Source organism: Stegodyphus dumicola, chromosome 10 (assembly GCF_044657685.1).
Source record: "Stegodyphus dumicola isolate Sdum_Otavi_A_Nest chromosome 10, ASM4465768v1".
Lineage (NCBI taxonomy): Eukaryota > Metazoa > Arthropoda > Arachnida > Araneae > Eresidae > Stegodyphus > Stegodyphus dumicola.
Genome location: NC_140777.1, coordinates 40,422,300 through 40,441,318, shown reverse-complemented (window position 1 = coordinate 40,441,318; position 19,019 = coordinate 40,422,300). Strand labels below are relative to the sequence as shown.

General features: G+C 33.0%; 1 protein-coding gene and 1 non-coding gene across 2 annotated transcripts in view; one reads left to right on the top strand and one right to left on the bottom strand.

The window, feature by feature from the left end:
- Positions 1 to 19,019, bottom strand: part of LOC118189229 (uncharacterized) — a 691,965-nt gene that overhangs the window by 314,160 nt on the left and 358,786 nt on the right. The gene's annotated exons all lie outside the window — the stretch shown is intronic.
- On the top strand, positions 13,016 to 13,088 carry TRNAA-AGC (transfer RNA alanine (anticodon AGC)). Its single transcript has one exon. It is a non-coding gene; the product is annotated as a tRNA-Ala (tRNA).

Below are 19,019 nucleotides of genomic sequence, written 5' to 3'. Positions count from 1 at the left end.
TGAAAAAGGACTACAAGTGTTGATTCATGCATTTTACGCATTCATATGAAATTATTAGTGAAAAAACATATATCTTTCAATAAAACGTAATTTCATGAAAAGGCTTTCATAAGCAAGCAGAATTGCCATTTCCAAATAAATAGAAATAATGCATCAGGTATTAAGGTTTTATATAAACTTAATTCCTTTATTATCGATAACAATACATGAATTGTTTTAATTTTAACTTGGCATAAAACGTAGTAGTAAAAATTGTAATTTACCCATTTTTTTGCCTTTCAGCATTAAAACAATTATTACATTTTCGTAATAATGTTAACACAACGTTATCATGGAATAAATTATGGATCGTAATATGTCAACAAATAAAATACATAATACAAATAAAATGAATATATTAAATTTCTGTTATACCTAAATAAGTGATTTTATAGTAATAATCTGTTGTAATGATAATAATTTATCACAAATAATAAACACATTTCTTGATAATTTAAAAGTTTATTGAATTTTAATAGGCACGCGGTTAGCTTTTAATGCATTTAATAACGGCATAGCTTTTAATACATTAAATTGTGATATAATGTTTAAGTCACTATTTTTTTAAAGCATGTAATTCAATAAATTAGTTTTTTAACCTTTGCATTAAAACTATAATTACTAAAATACTCTTTATATAATATATATATAAGTAAGAAAAATGAAGAATATGTTAAAGATTAAATTAGCAGCGTAAATTAATTTCCCTTCTCTATTCTAAAAATAATAACCCCTCTCTGCACTGCTCCTGAATTTATTACGTATATATATATATATATTAATTTAATTTCCGCTTTCTCTATGACTTTACTCTAAAATCGTATCTAAAACTCGAATAAAATTCGAGATTTTCCTCTAAATTTAAAGATTTCTAGCAAATTTCAGTATTTACATGCTATGGAGATATTTGAGCATAATCATAAACTCTGTTTTTGTTTGTTGTTGTTTTGTCCATGAATGCCATGGAAGAATGGTTGCCAGATGAGAAGCAAAGAGGTTGGACTACTTCCACCTCAGGGTTTGAGGGAGACCACGCCGGGGGGGTGTCCGAGGGTTTCTATCCATCTCCCCTTCCACCAAACCACACGATGAACTCTATTATTACACCACTTATCAGTATAGAAGTAGTAATTAATTCTTAGAATTTGAAAGCCAAATCATTTGAATACTTTCTCTTGAAAGGCTGCCTGCAACTTCTAGAGTTGGTAGTACTGCAGTTCGTGTGACTGATTTATGCTGTCGTAGCGTAACGTCACTTAACGTGTCCCAGACTTCTATAATGATACGCATTTTCAATACTTATATGCTTAAATGCACATTAAAAACAACATTACTAAAAGAAACAATCGGAATCCATCAGAATAAACTTCCCGCTTTTGCCATTCGGCTTGTCAATGACTTTAGCAAGAAGTCAATAAAATTAGCGAATGCCGCCCAGATAGGGGAGTGGTTAGTAAATCTGACTGCCGTACCGAAGCGCCCGGGTTTGAATCCCAGAGAGGAGGTATGGATATAAATTATTTGTCCCTTTATAGGAGTCAGCAGTGACTTTCTATTAGGTGCTTCCATAATAAAATGACCACAGCTTCCGTTCTTAGTGTTGGCCTATGCCTATAATGGTTAGTGCCCGCCATTAAATAGAAAATGTATTGAAATATTAATGAATTGATGAATCTCGGCGAGAAATATCAAGAAACAAGTCAAACGATTACCATTTCGTAAATGCAGCCTATTTAACTTAGCTGCAATCGAGCAATCGAAAATTGTGAGAGAAACTAAATTAAAAATATCTGTTTGACAGCAAGCATTTTCATCACTTATCGACGCTCGGATTTCTCGAGAAAGTAGAACATGGCATGTACTCTTTATTTGAAAAATTATCTCTCAGCGAAAATTATCAAGAAAATGCAAACAAAAGCTCCTCCAGTGAAAATTTGCGAAGTTTGTCGGTTTAATCTTTTGCATGTAAAATGCGATGTCAACGAGATTTAGTTTATTAATTGAAATTAAATTTCAGATATGTGAATATTCTAACTAAGTAAGCTTGTAAAAGTTTTCATTTACTGTTAAAATATGCTTCTAAATGCACGTGAATTTAAAGTTGAATTCTCTAAAGTAAAATAAATCAATTTATGTTGAAGTACGATCGTCTGCACGTTTTAGGATAACGAGTTATTAAAACTAAAACTATACAAGAATGGAATAACATGAATACCGTATTTCCTCGCATTGATTTGATTTTTTTTAAATATAAACTCACATGTATGTGTTTTAATTTTAAATAATCTATATGATTTTTGACATTATTTATGTAGATGTGGCCGATGGATAAAAAAACACAATCGACGCAATTCCAATTTTGCAATTTCTACAGATGGCAACACAAAAATATAAAAAAGTAAGTTCTAAGAAATGTATATTCAATTATCCGAAATCGGCTTCTGCCATTCAGTTCCACTACTGCCATTTTTTGAACCAAAAAATTCTATTGTGCAAACTTTTATGATAAGTTTGATAGGCTTTTGGATAACATTTCAGTTGATGCAAAAAAAAAAAAAAAAAAAAAAAAAAAAAAAAAAAAAAAAACTGAAATGTTTCAGATTTTAAATTACGTCCAAAGGGCCGTTTTTTAACATTTTGTGTGTTACCTTTCTTTATTAAATATCATGTTCCTCGCACTTAAACCATAAGATCCAGTGCAACAGCAATATCGCAAAATAGTTTTAAAACGAGCATATCTTTAGAATTTCCGATACAGAGACTCACGCGCTGGAGATAAAAATGTTTTTTCTGCACAACGTTGCCATTGCTCGCTTTGAAATCCTTGAGTTTGTTAATCAAAATTTCGTCAAAGTTTTAAAAAATAGGAAATCGATCATAAAACAAATTTCAAATTTCAAATTTGGTCTTCCACATGCTCATATTCGTTGGAGGATTACGTTATTCAAAATTCGATGACTATGTACCATTGTTTTATCACAATACGAGAAATATACATACATTTATGCAGATTTTTCATTATTTAATTTCTTCAAATATAATGCAGGACTCTAACATTTTGTGGCAACAGTTTGAAAAGTGAACCGACATTTATGAGTCCGACGCAAAATGCCAAAACGAAACTAAAGTCCTTCGGGATTCAAATCCCTTTGGACTAAAAAAACTGAATTTATTTGAAAAAGAAGAAAAAAAATGAAGTAGAGTTTGCCACGAGATGCGGAACAATTCTGGTCGGAAGAGAGAAGAAAAAAGAAAATGAAAAAGACAAAGTTTGTCTACGAACAGGCCACGTGCTTATTTTTAATTAAATCACTCTTGGTTCTCATGCTAGTAAAACCTAAGCCGACAAGTATCAAGTTTTGATAAATCTTATCGTATTTTGTATGAAAACGTTGCCTCTGTTTTGGCGGAATCTACAGCTGCTCAATTAGTTTCTACGCGTATCGAGTAACCCCAGCGGTCTAATCATGAGGGCAAGGCGGGTTGAAAATGCGGTTTTTGTGGCCCCTGCTCAAGTTGACATTCACGTAAATCTAAAAAGATATATTTTGCGACTCAACTCCATTTACTCCTGTTGAGTAACCCAGCGATTTGCGCTGTTTTATGGCCGCATCTCTCATCTAAATCGTTTGGTGGAATGCACTTGTTGCGATTACGGGATGCCCAGTAAGTAATATCGCTCAATGCTTCATTCCAGAATAGGACATATTTCATTTCCTTTTGCAGACTTTCCATTAAAGAACATTTTAACTCTCGTAGTAAAGAAGGCGTTCTCGCAAGAAGTGTCACATTTCAAAAGGAATAGAGAAATTTATTGATTTTGTAATTGATAATTTAATAATAATGAAAAAAAAAGGTTAATATTTCATTTCTCCTTTTTAGGAGAACTATATCTCATTGGGATTTAATGTAACACGTCTAAATTCACAGGAAGGCGACCATTTCCAGTTTGAGAGATATTAAGCCAGGCAAAGCATTCCAAATCTTCAACTATGAATATAGCTATGGAAGATATAAAACGTTAACTACAGAAACTATATAAGAGCAACTATAGATACAACAGCTATACAACGGTTGTTGATCAAAATTAATGAGCTATAACCAAATATACGATTAGCACGATTCAAATGCTTTTTTGGAATCAACTGTAACATAATAGGTAACAGAAAAGATATAATAATTTAAAAAGAAAAACGAAAATACATTTTCACGTTCAAGCCATAATAACTGCTACTCAGAATATCAGAATAAATCGTAAAGATCTTAACATATATCAATAATGAAACAATAAGTATATATTCGTACCGTGATATTAAGTATCAGAAACAGAAAAAGCACAGTTTTTTCGATATGCAAATGCATGGTATTAAAGAATGAATCGAAGTGCAAGGAACTTAGCACAGTAGTTCAAGCTATTCTAATTTACGTTATTTATATAAAGAGCTGGTACAACATGAGCCAAAATACCTAATAATAGCAAAGGCAAACAGCATCCCATTCGAGTAGAACATGGCCAAGAAGAAACGATCTCGTGTCGGGTCAGGGTCAGATTAGCCTTACATTATTATTCCACGATTTGATAAAGAGCCCTATAAATTTCGAAATTTTATTTAGTTATCTATTTTTGCGAGTGAGTAAAATATGATGTCATTAACGTGTACCACACTAAAAGCGCAATTTAGTTGAATAAAAACTTCTGTTAGAAATAGTTACCAATTGTTAGGGGATTCAGCGGGGAAATACACATTAGCTACGAACTGGAGATGAAAATACACACAAGACTATCCGTTCCTGATTATCTATAAGTTTGGCACTCGACTTCTTGATACTTCTGCATGTGTAAATGTTATTGATGACGCTCAGAATTTGCAACTGTGAGAGTTTTAAATTTTAAGCCATAGTGTGAAACCATTGTCAATAAAAGTCATCACGTGATATTACAAAGATTTCTGCCACGCCCTAATCGATATATCGGTTAGTGTTTCTAGGTGCCATATCACTGAGCTCGGGTTCGAATCCTGCAGAAAACTTGGATATTTACAGCTATCTAGACTCTTTGTGGTATAGGGCACTTAAAATACGATACGAGACGTAAGTGTGTTTGGAAGTCTTCTAGAGTTGTTTGGTGATAGGAGAAGACGAATGGCAGATCTTTGAAACCAGTTCCCCGGGGTCACCATCAAAAGGTTATGCTGTAGCGTATTAAGTGTTCACAACTCATACGAATAATAGATGCAATCGGACGTTGTTCGCCAGAGTAAAATTCTTGTACTTGTTCTGATGTTACTGTTATATGGTATGTTATGTGACTGTGTAGCAAACTCATTACACACGTTGTGGCAGTGAAACATTACTCATTTCAAAATTAGCACAACATATTTATTATTGCCATCAATAAATACAACTGAACAAGATTAGGCCAGTGCTTTGGATTTATAAAACATGCCTCTTTTCTTCAATATAGCGTCTTAGAGTCATTTTCCGTGAAATCAAGGCTACTCAACTTGTAGCTATCGTAATCTATATCCATAATCGATATCGCAAGACTATTTTCTACACTCAACTCTCGACCCAGGAATAAAGCCAGTCAGTCTTCAACGCTCAGGTGATGTAGTAGGTTGTTTTGTTTTCTACTGCTCATATCCCTGTAAATAGTGCTTACTTTAACTAAAGGTTCAAAAAAAATTGTGGAGTCAACTTGTTTATTTATATGACATACACCTCACGAACTCACAAAACATTCATGGCGCTATCGCCCACACAATCCATGGCGCTGCGTCCAGTGTCTAGATTAAAGCTCGCAATCTCCTGATGGATTGCATTTATAAAGCTGTTAAAGACAAGCTCGGTGTGAGTAAAAACTTAAATTTTCAAATACCTCCACTAAAAATGGCTGATATATTTTCATAGAGATTGCAGTTGCGGTTTGATGGCACTGAGTGGCAGTTTTAACTTCCTGTGTCTTACAGACATTTTTATGACGGTATTTCAGTGGCTGTTTTTAATTTCTCGGACTTCATTGCGATATGCATTTTTACAACGATAGTTCACTGCTAACTTGATTTAACCGACTCCTTGGTAACCCTTCATGCTGAAAAAAAAAGTAAGGAAATAAATACACTCCTACCATGTTCCTTTGTGGTATGGTAACCCTTCATGCTGAAAAAAAAAGTAAGGAAATAAATACACTCCTACCATGTTCCTTTGTGGTCTAGACTCTTTGTGGTATAGGGCACTTAAAATACGATACGAGACGTAAGTGTGTTTGGAAGTCTTCTAGAGTTGTTTGGTGATAGGAGAAGACGAATGGCAGATCTTTGAAACCAGTTCCCCGGGGTCACCATCAAAAGGTTATGTTGCTAGTTATGTTGTTGTCAGCATAACTAGCAACAACTAGCAAAAAAGCTTCGAGGTACAGGTGATGGTACACTTGATTTTTTAAAAATTTCTTGTCAGACTTCAAGTATAATGCTGACAACCAATTACTTAGGCTCTGAGGGCATACAGTAACTAAGAACGGCCACTCAAGAATTATTTCATGAGAAACAGTTAGTGAATAAAATAATTTTAACATTCTTTTCTTCGAATGTTTTAACCTCTTCTAGGAAAACTATAACCCACCAAATGTGCAAATTTTGTCGCAACCGCATGTTGTTTTAGGAGCAACCGCGAGCTGTTGCAAGTCATGTATAACTGAATGTTCGTTACGTATGGACTACAAAAGTGTCACACACACCAAAATATAAGTGCATATGCAAGTTTAAATTTTCACTCACACCGTAATTAATATTAACAATCTTAAAAATATAATTCGTCTAAAGATTATGAGTGGATAAATAGACAGGATAGTCAACATTGCATCACAACAAATGCATTTGCTAGACGGAAAAAATATGATGGCAGTCATAAAGGACATTGTAAAGACAGCGTATTGCACAAGTGAGGCCAACATTATGAATACAAGACTCAGGCATGGTTTACCTAACCATGGTCAGTCGTATTTATTGCTTTGTGCAAGAAATATGTTATGCTATTTTGAAAATAGGGTAACATTAAATGCCGCACCCTTTAGTTCTTGATATTTTAGAGAACATTTCCTACTTTGATATTTGTAAGAATTCAAGTTTTGATATTTGCTAGAAGGACCTATTTTGATATTTAAAGTGGATAAAGAGGAACATAAGCTTTGCGTGTAAAAACATGCAAGCTAATTTAATCTATCCGTCGTGTAGGAAGCTGGATGCTGAGAGAAGAGAAACTTATTTGCTAGACATATGGTGTAGCAGTATTCCATATTCGTGACAGAGAAAACAGGTTCTACCATTTAGATGCTATAATAGAGATAACCATGCTTTTTAACATATCCCAGTCATCAATTCCAGTTTAAACCTTTACAGCAAACATGAAAGATTCATAAACTTAAAAATATCCAAGATTTTTATTTACTACCGAGGCAGTAAAAAACGCTTCCACTTCCTGTGACAAATATTTTCATGGTGCATTTTTATCTCGCTTGTCATTGTTTCGTAAAATATTCAAAAACCACTCACGCCATTCAGGATCACACTGTACAGTTCAAAATAGCTTTCCCATCTCTATTAAAAGCCTTAACCTCTCACGCAATTTACAGTAATCGCTTAATTAACCATGCTTTGAGCTATTATTCACTCTAATTCCAGGTTGTTCTATAACTGTGTCACTACACGAATGGTTACATTTTTAATAAAGTTCTGACATAAAGTTCCATTAACATAAAAATTAATTCATTTTACCGTTTATTTTCAATTACGTTTACAATTCATTTCATTCCAAATTTAAGCTTTTTACTGAAAGACAGAAAAGACATGTTTTATTGTTGGCTGCTTTCTTTACAGCTGAGTTATTTTCACAGCTTACCCTTATTTGCATTTATATTAAAAAAAATTGGAAGTTCATTCAGCGCAGAACATAATAGGCTTAAGTACTACGTCAGGTTATAACGTTGCATACTTACGTCAAAAGTAATCGAATCTTAAAAAATACTTCTTTGATGTTTTTCAGCGTAATGGTAATGTTCCGATTTGAATAGAAACTTTCCGGTACCTCTGAATGGCAGCTCGTAAAGTATCAGAATTGTATTCTCACAAAACAGTATCTGTACAATATTTGAACTCGACAGCTTATCAGAAAGTAATTTAAAAATCGATGACAAAAGTTTAACCATGGCGACAAACAGCATGAGCGATCTAATTAAAAGATTATACAAATTAGATACAAATCCCATCAAATAGACATATATATATATATATATATATATATTACTCTGAATATAAATTATATATACTTTTCTCCCATTTTCATTTAGTTTTATGTACAGGGAAAGAGGAAGGAGAAAAATATTAAATCAAAAGGTTTATTCGTTATTTAACCTACTTCCAAACGTTCCTTTTTTACCCCAGTTTTCGACTAATGAAGCTAACAAAAGCTAAGCAAGAAACAGAAACAAAGACTACATTTTTGCATTTCCGAATCTAATTGCGAAGGGGATTTTTTTTCTTACTTTTCTGTCCCCTCAAATTCTACATTCATTTGAGTTCAGAATCCCGAACCCCCTAAAACGTAATTTTGTATCCTTTTACCCTTAGAAAATTTCGCAACATGGGTTTTAGTTGTTGCTTTGTCAACATTGACTTGATTTAATTCACGGCTGGCAAAAGAGGCTGATTGGGACATGCGCAGTGAAAAAGAAATCATGTGTACTTAATGACGTAAAAAGCTTGATCCTGTTAAAAGGAAAATTTAAAGTTATCTAACGAGCTTCTCGGTTATCCCTGATTATATGCATGTACATCACCTCGAAGAAAAGATGGTCGAGAAAGAGGTGTCATTATTTGTGAAGTTTCGATCTTTACGAATTTTTATACATAAAGAATGAAATCTGCATACATTTTAATGATTTAAATCATGAACTTTTGCACAAGTTCGTTGTTACAATATTTCTGTTTAGGCAGGTGTTAGCTTTTTTAATGATATTTTAGTTAGCGGAATGAAATGAAAGGCCTTTTTAAAATGTAAACCTCGTTAAGTTTTATATAACAATTCTCCACAAACATAACGGTTACTTGCTGTTCTTTTATCAATTATTCCGATACAGATATTGGAACCGTAGACGTTACAAGCTTTTGGAAAGAAAAACATGAAATCAAAAGCAACTCGTTGGAAATTGAAGCAAGGAACTTTCAATTTTTAGCGGAATATGCTAACCACTATACCACAAAAACGTGCATGGAGGAATTCGATAAAATTTTTATTCTCCCTTCTCACTAAATTAGTGAGTAGGGACAGGCATCAGCAAAATCAGTCAAATTCAGTTGGAGACTATAATATCACACAAAAACGCTTATTTAAATAATACAAAAGCAGAATCGGCCTTCATAATGATGCTGGTCAACGATGGTCTACACCTGACAGGTGATTACCATTTAACGGCTATTGTACAGTGATATTAAGTAGTAATCTTGAGTATGCTAGTGATCATACTATCACTAACCGATGGATTAACATCATAGAAGCTTTGTAGCAAATTTAATTAGGTTTTCAAATTAAAATGAAATTGAAGCACACCAGTGCCTTTCAAGACTGTTGGCCATTCTCGACAAAAAGCCTGATCTCTGTTTGGTTATTGGTGATTTATAGGCTCCAGTGACCAATGTCAAGCTATCAATGACCATAGGTCACTTGTGGTCAACTCGTATCATTGATATGGGGTAATGAAGTAAATCTAAACAGATTTTTAAAATAAAATTAAACCGAAGGCTACAACTGTTCCCAACAAAACTGTTGGTTACTGTTGACCTATACGTTAGTCACTGGCAACTCATGCATCATGCTCCCAGGTGGTCAATCCCAGTATCACTGGTGTGGGGTACGGCAGCAAATTTAGATAAATTGTGAAATATTAAGAAAACGAAAACCATTGTTGACCGTAACTAAAGATCAGCAGTAACCGCCCAGGCTATTGATTACAGGTAACGTATGGGCTTTTAGTCAGCACTGAAGAACCGTGCAATGTTGTTTCAATGCAAATACTCGAAGCGTCGGACAGTTACTTGGCAGCATAACACAATATAATGCTAGTGTCTAAAATATTGGAAAGTTTCCTGTAAAGACCTTATGATCAAAAGATAAGTTTTTAAATGCACAGCTTTAGTTAAGCACTACAAAATGAAAAAAAAAATCATAATATTCTTAGTAATATATGAAAATAAAATTGGGGGCGCTGATACAAAATCTGTATTCAGATATTAAAAATTATTTCAGAAATAAAAGTGATAATAGGGGTAAAATGCATGTTCAGTGAAATCATTCTTTCATACATTCATATAAAAATTTCTCTTTGACAATTGTGACTCAAAAATCTATGATCACTAGCATACTCAAGATTACTTTTTTAAACCATATATGACAAGAATTTTTTGACAGCTGAAATATTTAATTTTTTGACATTTTTAATATATTCAACTTAAGCAGCATAACTTAAATGCATATCTGTATGTCTATCTATATATACAAAACATGACGAAAAATTTATTGTCAAATTTAATTTTAATTGAAAATAATTGAAAATACACCTTAAATTTTCTGCTTTAAATATAAGTATTATAACAGCCTGCTCTTCCTGCAGTATCGACATTGCTGTAAACTTTTGCCCAATCGCTATCCAGAACTAAAAAAAGAATTTCCAAGCTTATAAACTAGTACTGCAACTAACTAGACTTTCTCTTTTGCTACCTACACTTGCTAGCTAAAGGACGTCTCTTGTTTAGCTGCTTCTATACATAGTTAAAAATGTAGTGCATCATAATCAAAACTGCGAAGGTACAGATTGTCCCCATTATATTGTACCATAGAGTGCTCAAAAAGTAAAACTAATAAAGATATGTTTGTTTTATCATGCTATTTTGTAATTGTTCAAAAGTTCTCGGCATCTTCTATAACGTAATCAATATTTCACTGGTCTTAACATCAATCCACTTGTTACTGCAAAATAATTTGCTTTTTTTATAGTCAGCCACTCATCTAATATCAAATTATCTGCAACAAACTAAATTTTCATTGCCATTTATTTGACAAGGATAGCATCTGTCTCCGAAATACCTACCTAAACGTCAAGCTCATCTGTGAAGAATGAGATCCGTCTTAAAGAGCAGTTTATCTACACAATTCAAATAAGTGTGTGAACGACAAGGAATGAAGTTTTGCTAGGATAACGAATTTTACTTTTCTTCTGCACCCATATAAAACATCGCTCTTGATCTATTCTGTATCTAGAAATGAAATACCAGAAGATACTTGTATTTAAAGCAGAAATTTAAAGATCTTTTGTCAGTTTGTTCAATCAAGTTTAAGGTATATTCTCGCTCCTTTCCGCATGCTTTCGTGGTGTTAATTGGAAGCATGCTCGAGGGAAATGGAGGGGTCCAGTTAGTCCTTGCGAGGGCATTGCACATTTTCCCTCTCATCTGCTTCGAAAAAAAAACGTAATTACTCTACAACTCGCATCCGAACTAAAAAAGGAAAAAAAATGGTGGACGATAATTCATTTGGGGATTGGGTCCCCTGATACCCAGTCGCCCTTGAAAGGAGGATTATATAAGGTATTTTCATATATATATTTTAAATCGTGTTTAATATAATATTAAACACAATTGTATTAAACACGTAGAACTGTATTCTTTAACCGTATTTGTGAAATTTTAGATGAATGTAGTAATCCGGGAGTAATATTTAAGAAATAAAATTAATTTTGAAAATAAAGGTTTCAATTTCTTCACATATTTAAAAAAGTTTCGTCAAACATTCTATAAAAGTAAAATTTTAAAATTGATTCATATATCCGAAAGTGGCATAAAAGTACAAGATATAATAACACTAGGACGAATAAAAGTTTACTCAGCAGACATAACTGGTCGTCTGATTTAGTTGAAATGCCTGTCTTTTATAATATTTATCAGTAGAAATTTAGAAGATTCACGTAATTAATCTTGACTTACGTGAAAAATTACCTATGACAGGCATTAGCTTGGATATGAAACAACCGTAGAGTAATGGGTTAATTATATTAAAGGTACTTAGTTAACTTCGATCACGAAGAAGTAGAAGATACTTTTATGATTATTGACAGTGCATATGGCTTAACTAGAGCCACTTCAGATTTTAAATTAATCAAAATTTTCATTGATGAAAATGATAATTTCTGTTCTGTGGCTATAAGTTTGATAGATTTTAAAGTTATAAAATATAATGACTAGTTACTTAGCATATATATATATATATAGAGTTATTTAGCATGAAATTAAGGATGCTACTCAGACATGCTGTGTGAAAGAACCAGCTTATCTCTCCAGCATGCCGATTCCGCGCTAGATCACAACCTAAAGATGCCCCGTGAAAGGATTCCGGTGTTTATATGACATCAGTGATGATAGCCTTTCCAGGGGTTCCTTCTAAATGTTCTGGTTTGGCAAATATCGATAAGTTATCCAAGACAGAAACTTTCACACATGTGCTGATACGTATGGGACATCAATTGTCTTATCCTTGACTGGGGCCCCTTAAGAAAGTTTTTGATGGTATTTGCCAAGACAGAAATTTTCAAAAAGGTGCTCGGATATATGAAAACACCACCTTTATGATGATTAGTTTTTAACTTGAAAACAGTTATCTGCACAAAGGCTGTAAAGCATTTCCTTCTTTCTGATGACATGCCATTGTAGTGTACCTGGAAGTACGTCCGGCCAGCTATCGGGAGGACCGAAGTTCAAATTCCGGTGAAGGCACTGGTAATTTTTCCCGTGCCCTGTTTCGCAATAAAATACCGAATAATCTGTAGCAGTAGCGGTCAAACGAAAAACAAATCTAGTGGTGGACGACAGTTTTTCCCTAATGGGATTTGGAGATCGGGCGTCTTGTAAGGCATTTTGTTCCACCTAACCGCGCCTTCGTGGTTTAGCTGGAAACACGTTCGGCTAGCAATCGGAAGGTCCAGAGTTCAAATCTCGGCGAAGGCATTGTATATTATTCCCGTCCTCCGCTTGGAAATAAAATGCGTAATGATTTTCATAAGATGCCAGGAACCTTTTGCTGAGGTACTCTTGTGCAAGCATGATTTTGTTTCCCTTACTGGAAGTAGAAAACTGAAACAGATTTTGCCGAAGGAGAAAACTTTTAGATGTAATTATACTCGAGGTACTAAAATCATAAATTAAACACCTTATGTTTGAAGATTTAGTAACACTTGTCAAGAAAAACGAATGATATGCCCGCGAAAGCATAATGCAACATAAAGTAACTGATGTAACAATTCAAAAATTTTGAAAAGGTTTCCCTAATGACATTTCTAATGTCAAAATTAACTGTTACAGCAAAAGCGAACATTACATCGACTGAAATTCGTATTAGAGGAAGACAGTAAGGAGCTGAAATTGTTTTTATAAAACAAGCTACTTTAAAGAATATTCTAATTTGAAGCGATATAAAGATAATATAAAAAATTCAAACTTTTAACAAAAGTTTTAGGATGTCCTTTATTTTCAGACATTGGATTGGGTCGGATTATTTAAATTACGGCAAAGCACACGGAGATTATCTCTTTAAGGGATGCCTTCATAGAGTAATTTTCAGGGAAATTGGCATGTATACAGGGTATTAATCAGGTAATAGACTGGATTATTTGAATAGAGCAAAACACATTTAGACTTGTTTACTGATTGGAAAAAATAATTTCAGTTTCAAGGAACGCAATAAATGGTTTGGTTTGGTTTATTTAATTATGACAAAGCACACTAGGGCTATCTGCCTAAGGGAAGGGATGCCTTCGTGGAGGACTTTCTAAGGGAAACTGGCTCGTATACACGTTACACATGTGGAAAACCACGAAAACGCCCATGCAGCCAGCCGTTCGCGGGATTCGAACCTCGGACCGAACTACCAGTGTTCAGCGACTTTACCGCTCGGCCGCTTGTGGGCTGAACGCAATAAATGACATTGTTATCAAAATAATTGCGACAGCATTAAATATTAGTAATTTATACTACCGGAAAGTGATTTTTCTTGAAATTAAGCTTAAATATTTTTATGCCAGCCTAAAATTTTATGATGTGAAAAAGTTTCCAAATCACATGCTGAGCAAAAAGACAAGCATTTTATAAATTTACTGTATCAGTGATACACGTAAAAATAACAATAAACTCCAGAATCAAGTATGTTTTAAACAGTTTAAACATAGCTGCACAAATACAGAAAAATAAGCGGAAATAATTCAACATAAAACACAATAGATTCTGATGAATGACATTATTTCCAGATGATTTCCTCATCGGATGACTTCAACAGCTACATTTGCGGAAAACACTACAGAAATATCGACTCGTTTTAATTATTAAACTTTATAACAGCATAAAAAATTCCAAAATGTCAAATATGAGCAAACTCAAAATTATACAACCTGACTGCTAAATTACAGCAAGTTCTGTGTCTAAAATTGTGCAACACAATTAAGCGAATGACAGTTGCATACATTTTTAAAGCGAAAAATCTTTACTTCTAAATAATTAAAAATGTGTACGTATGTATGTTCTATTAATACAAACAAACGAATGAAACAGCGGCACCTAGAACCACTAGATTTTGAACATACATAGTCCTCCATTAGAACATGATAATGGAAGCAACGCACTTCAAAACCCGAATTTTCAATATGCTTTTTATTAACTCGAAGGACCATTAGCCCAGAAGCGCTATTAGTCTCAAAACAGAGTTTTGCGTTGAATCACTATAAAAGTCTATATCATTTTTCAAATTGTTGCCACCAAATATTATCGCCCTGTATGATATTTAAAGAAATTAAATATTGAAGAATTTGCATGAATTTATGCAAGTTTTTCGCATTGTGAAAAAACAATCATACCTAGAGATATCAAATTTTGAATAACGTAGTCCAACATCCGAACCTAGAAGCCCGAATTTTGAATTTCGAATTTGTTTCATTGTGTATTTTGTAAAACTATAACGAATTTAAATCAAGCAATGGCGACATTGTACGGGAAAGAACACCTCCAGCGCCCTAGACTGTCTAACGGAAATTCAGAACGATATGCTGTTTTTAAATATTTTACTGTGTATTTCAAATTTTGTAAAACTTTAACGAATTTACGATTAACACACTCAATGATTTCAAAATGAGCAACGGCAACATTGTACGAAAAAAAAATTATCTCCAGCGGCGCAAGGCTGTCTTTTGGAAATTCTAAAGATAAGCTGTTTTTAAATATTTTTAGTCCACAGGATCATTTCCCCTAATGTTGTCGAAACCTGTATGTAAATGAAAGAAACGCCCTTTTGGGCATTTATATAAAGCCTGAAAGCTTTCAGATTTATTTATTTATTTTTTATTTTATGTTTTGTGCGAACTTGAAAGTTTAACTAACTCAGAGATTTGAAAGCAATGTGTTACCACATCGCAAAACACGGTCTTTCAAATTCAATCAACAAATATGACCAACAATACCTTATTAGATTAATTCAAAAGTCTTGACAAATGGGGTCTTTCAGATTTAATAAACAAACTTAGGAAACTGCGTCTTTCAAATTTAATAAACTAATTTGGCAAAACTGTGTATTTCAAATTTAATCAAGAATCATATTAATGTTTCAAAGTTAATGAAAAACTCAGCGATTTAAGAAACATGTTGCCACAGCCAGAAAGAAAATATTATCATCTTTCACGTACCAGTCCTGCTGTCATTCTATAACTATCTCGCACCAGTCTACTGCCATTCTGAAAAGCATCAGAATGGCAGCAGCCTGGTGTGAGATATTTATTTTTTCTTTCAAATTTAGTTTGAATGTTATTGGTTAACCAACTAAGTCTTTACAATTAGTTTTAATTCGGTTCTTTAGGTTTTATTTTTTAAGTTTACAACTTATCAGACCTCTATTTTCGTAACTGTTGGTCACTGACATATACTTCCAGCTAAAAAAAATATTTCAAGTGACGCAAATATTCATTTTTAGAATTATAAAATTTTAAAAAAATGTTTTGTAAAAATTCCGGAAAACTTTTTATGCAGACCTCCGGTCTCTATACTTATGTTTAAGGAACCTTCATATTCATTATAAAAATTAAAATTCAAAATCCTTGATTGCTGGGCAACAAAAGTTGACCAAGAAATTTAATTTTAAATTTAGAGATTACAAAAAGGTTTCTAAATTTATAAATAAAATACATTTGAAAATAAATTTAATTGACTATCTAGATTATTGTAAAAATATTGATCAACATATTTTTTAAGAGGTCTTATTCACCGAGTCGTATGGAACAGGAAACAATGGCAGATTTCAGCATTTAGCTTTGTCATATTGCCAACACATGATATTATTTGCGTGAATTACCGTTTCCAGTTCCTGTTTGCTAGATTATTAGATAATGATACTAAAGTTATAAAATACCATAAGGGTATTTATTAATAACGTATTTTTAGCGTTCTAAAATTTATCAATTACTTCTGAAAAGTCCTTCGGTGTACCTGTTGTAATAAAATTACATATTCAAGAATTTTACACATATTAAATCAGAAATGAATATCTTTGAATGGTATTTAAGGACAGAAATCAACCTCCAGTATTTAATCTATTTATTAATCTACCCCTCAGTGCAAGGTTAAAATTATGTCAGAATTTGCAAATTTTGAAATTAAATATCTCGGTCAATTTTAAGTATATGAGAGTCGAATAATTCGTTCTTTATGTTTCTCAATGAATACAAAAATTGTCTGAAGTATAAATGGAGGCGTATAAAATGCTACTTTTCGCACTTTTTAAAGTTTAAAATGCCAGTACATGATTACTGCTGTCACAAAACAATTCTGTAATGTCCACGACCAACGGTTGCGGAAGTAAAATGCCGGATAATGACTTCTGTGGATACGGTATATATTGAAAGCTGCTAAAATGAGCATGCTGTTAAAATTTGAAACATTGTCATGCTCATCATATATAGTATATAAGAGCTTCTATCCAAGATATTCAAGAATACGGATAAAACACAGTACCATAAAAATAAGACACCTACATTTTAGGTGATAGAAGTAATAGTTGAATGAAAATAGTAGTTTAAAACAGGAGAAAAGAACTTTAAAGCCATTTTAAGATCCCGGAACACACCTCATATAGTAGGAACTTGCGAAATTTACGGCAGCAGGTCCCAAATGGAACCCTTATGCGATTTAAAATTTCTCTCAAAGGCTAAACGTTTATTTCGAAAGCTTCCCATTCGAAACGGAACACATCACATCAACTGGACAACGTTTATCGAAAGCAATAAGGTAAAATTGCAGTCCTCTAAAAAATCAGCAGGGAAAAAGAGTTGATCTTTCTATCGAAGAAACCCAGGAAAAAATAAAACAAATAAAAAGTTCTTCATGCAATACAACAAATGTCATCGAAATAAAGCCATGCTGTTATTCTACCAGCATAGAAGATCGTTTGGAAGAAATTGAACCGGAGCAAACCGGATTGGCAGCGATCGTCTGAACCCGCATTCAGCAAAATGGCGACGGATTAAATATGATCCGTTTTAATCTCCAAATCCTTTTTCTTCTGACAATTTTTTTTCTTTTGTTTAGCTGATTGTGGATTATTTTGATAGCATTTTTACGTTTGTTTCTTGGTTTCGCTTTCGTGATGAGGTGTTTCTCTTTCAAAGGGGAAAAAAAAAAAAAAAAAAAAAAAAAAAAAAACAGATGTACAAGGATTAGGAAATCGAAAGTATTTTTGTTGCAGTTTTGTTCTTTAGCTTCTTGATTTGAGCTTTGGTTTTTATATGAACCAAGTCTGTTACTTGCAGCTGTAAATATTAGAAGAGAAACTTGTGGAAAATTATTTTAAATAAATGACAAGCTTTGATACAATCCTTTTAAGGCATTAAATATTAAAAGTAAATACTCAGAGGCAAAAAATGCTATAAAATTTTTATTTTATCTTCCGCAGAATTTCTTTTCTTTTAAAGATGGACGCGTTGTAGGTTTTAATCTTTTCAAAAACAATAATGAATTAAAGTTAGTATTTATCTAGCGGAGAATTGAGCGTATTACATTTATGTGCTATTTTCTGTTTTTCTTTATGGATATTATAATTATTTCATAAGGGTGCTTTTTGACTTTTGAAACATTTATAAAGTTTTTCTAAATCAACAATACTGCTATTTGGGGATATTTGAATTAACCTGAATGGCTCTCAAAACGCAAACAGGAGAGTTTAAGTTTCAAAACAGCAGTAGCACTAGCAATACCGACTTTTGTAAGACCAATGATAAAACATGAGTCGTTGAACACTGGTAGTTCGGTCTGGGGTTCGAGTCCTGGTGAACAATCTGGCTGAATTAGCATTTTCGTCGCTTTCGCCATGTGTAACGTGGATACGAGCTAGTTTTTCTTAAAAAGACCTCCACGGGACATCCCGCCCTTTCTATGTAGTGCCTAAGGGCGGAGCACGTAATGAGCAAAACATGATAAAGTATCCGGTATTTTCAACATTATATTTTACACATCATACCCCAAGTACTATTCTCAACATAATATTTAAGATATAAAACAAATAAAAATAATTTTGGGAATTTTCTTTTACTCCATCATTTCCTTGTGCTACTTTTTGTTACCTTAAAAATTCTTTAATGTATTATAAAATACGTACATGTTAATAAAACATTTCCATTGAAATTAATTTATAATAAAAGTTAATAATTTCTTTAGACTCAAATAAAAGTTAATAATTTCTTAAGACTCAAATAAAAGCTGGCAACTGGAAACTTGAAGTCATAAGCCGCACATGCACTCAATTTTCAAAACGGGTCGCTGGTGTTTTCTTGTGTTTGACTGATTGCTTTGTTTAATATTTTAGTGATCTGTGAGTAAGATTTCAAAGTTTAAGTCAGATTATAGCTT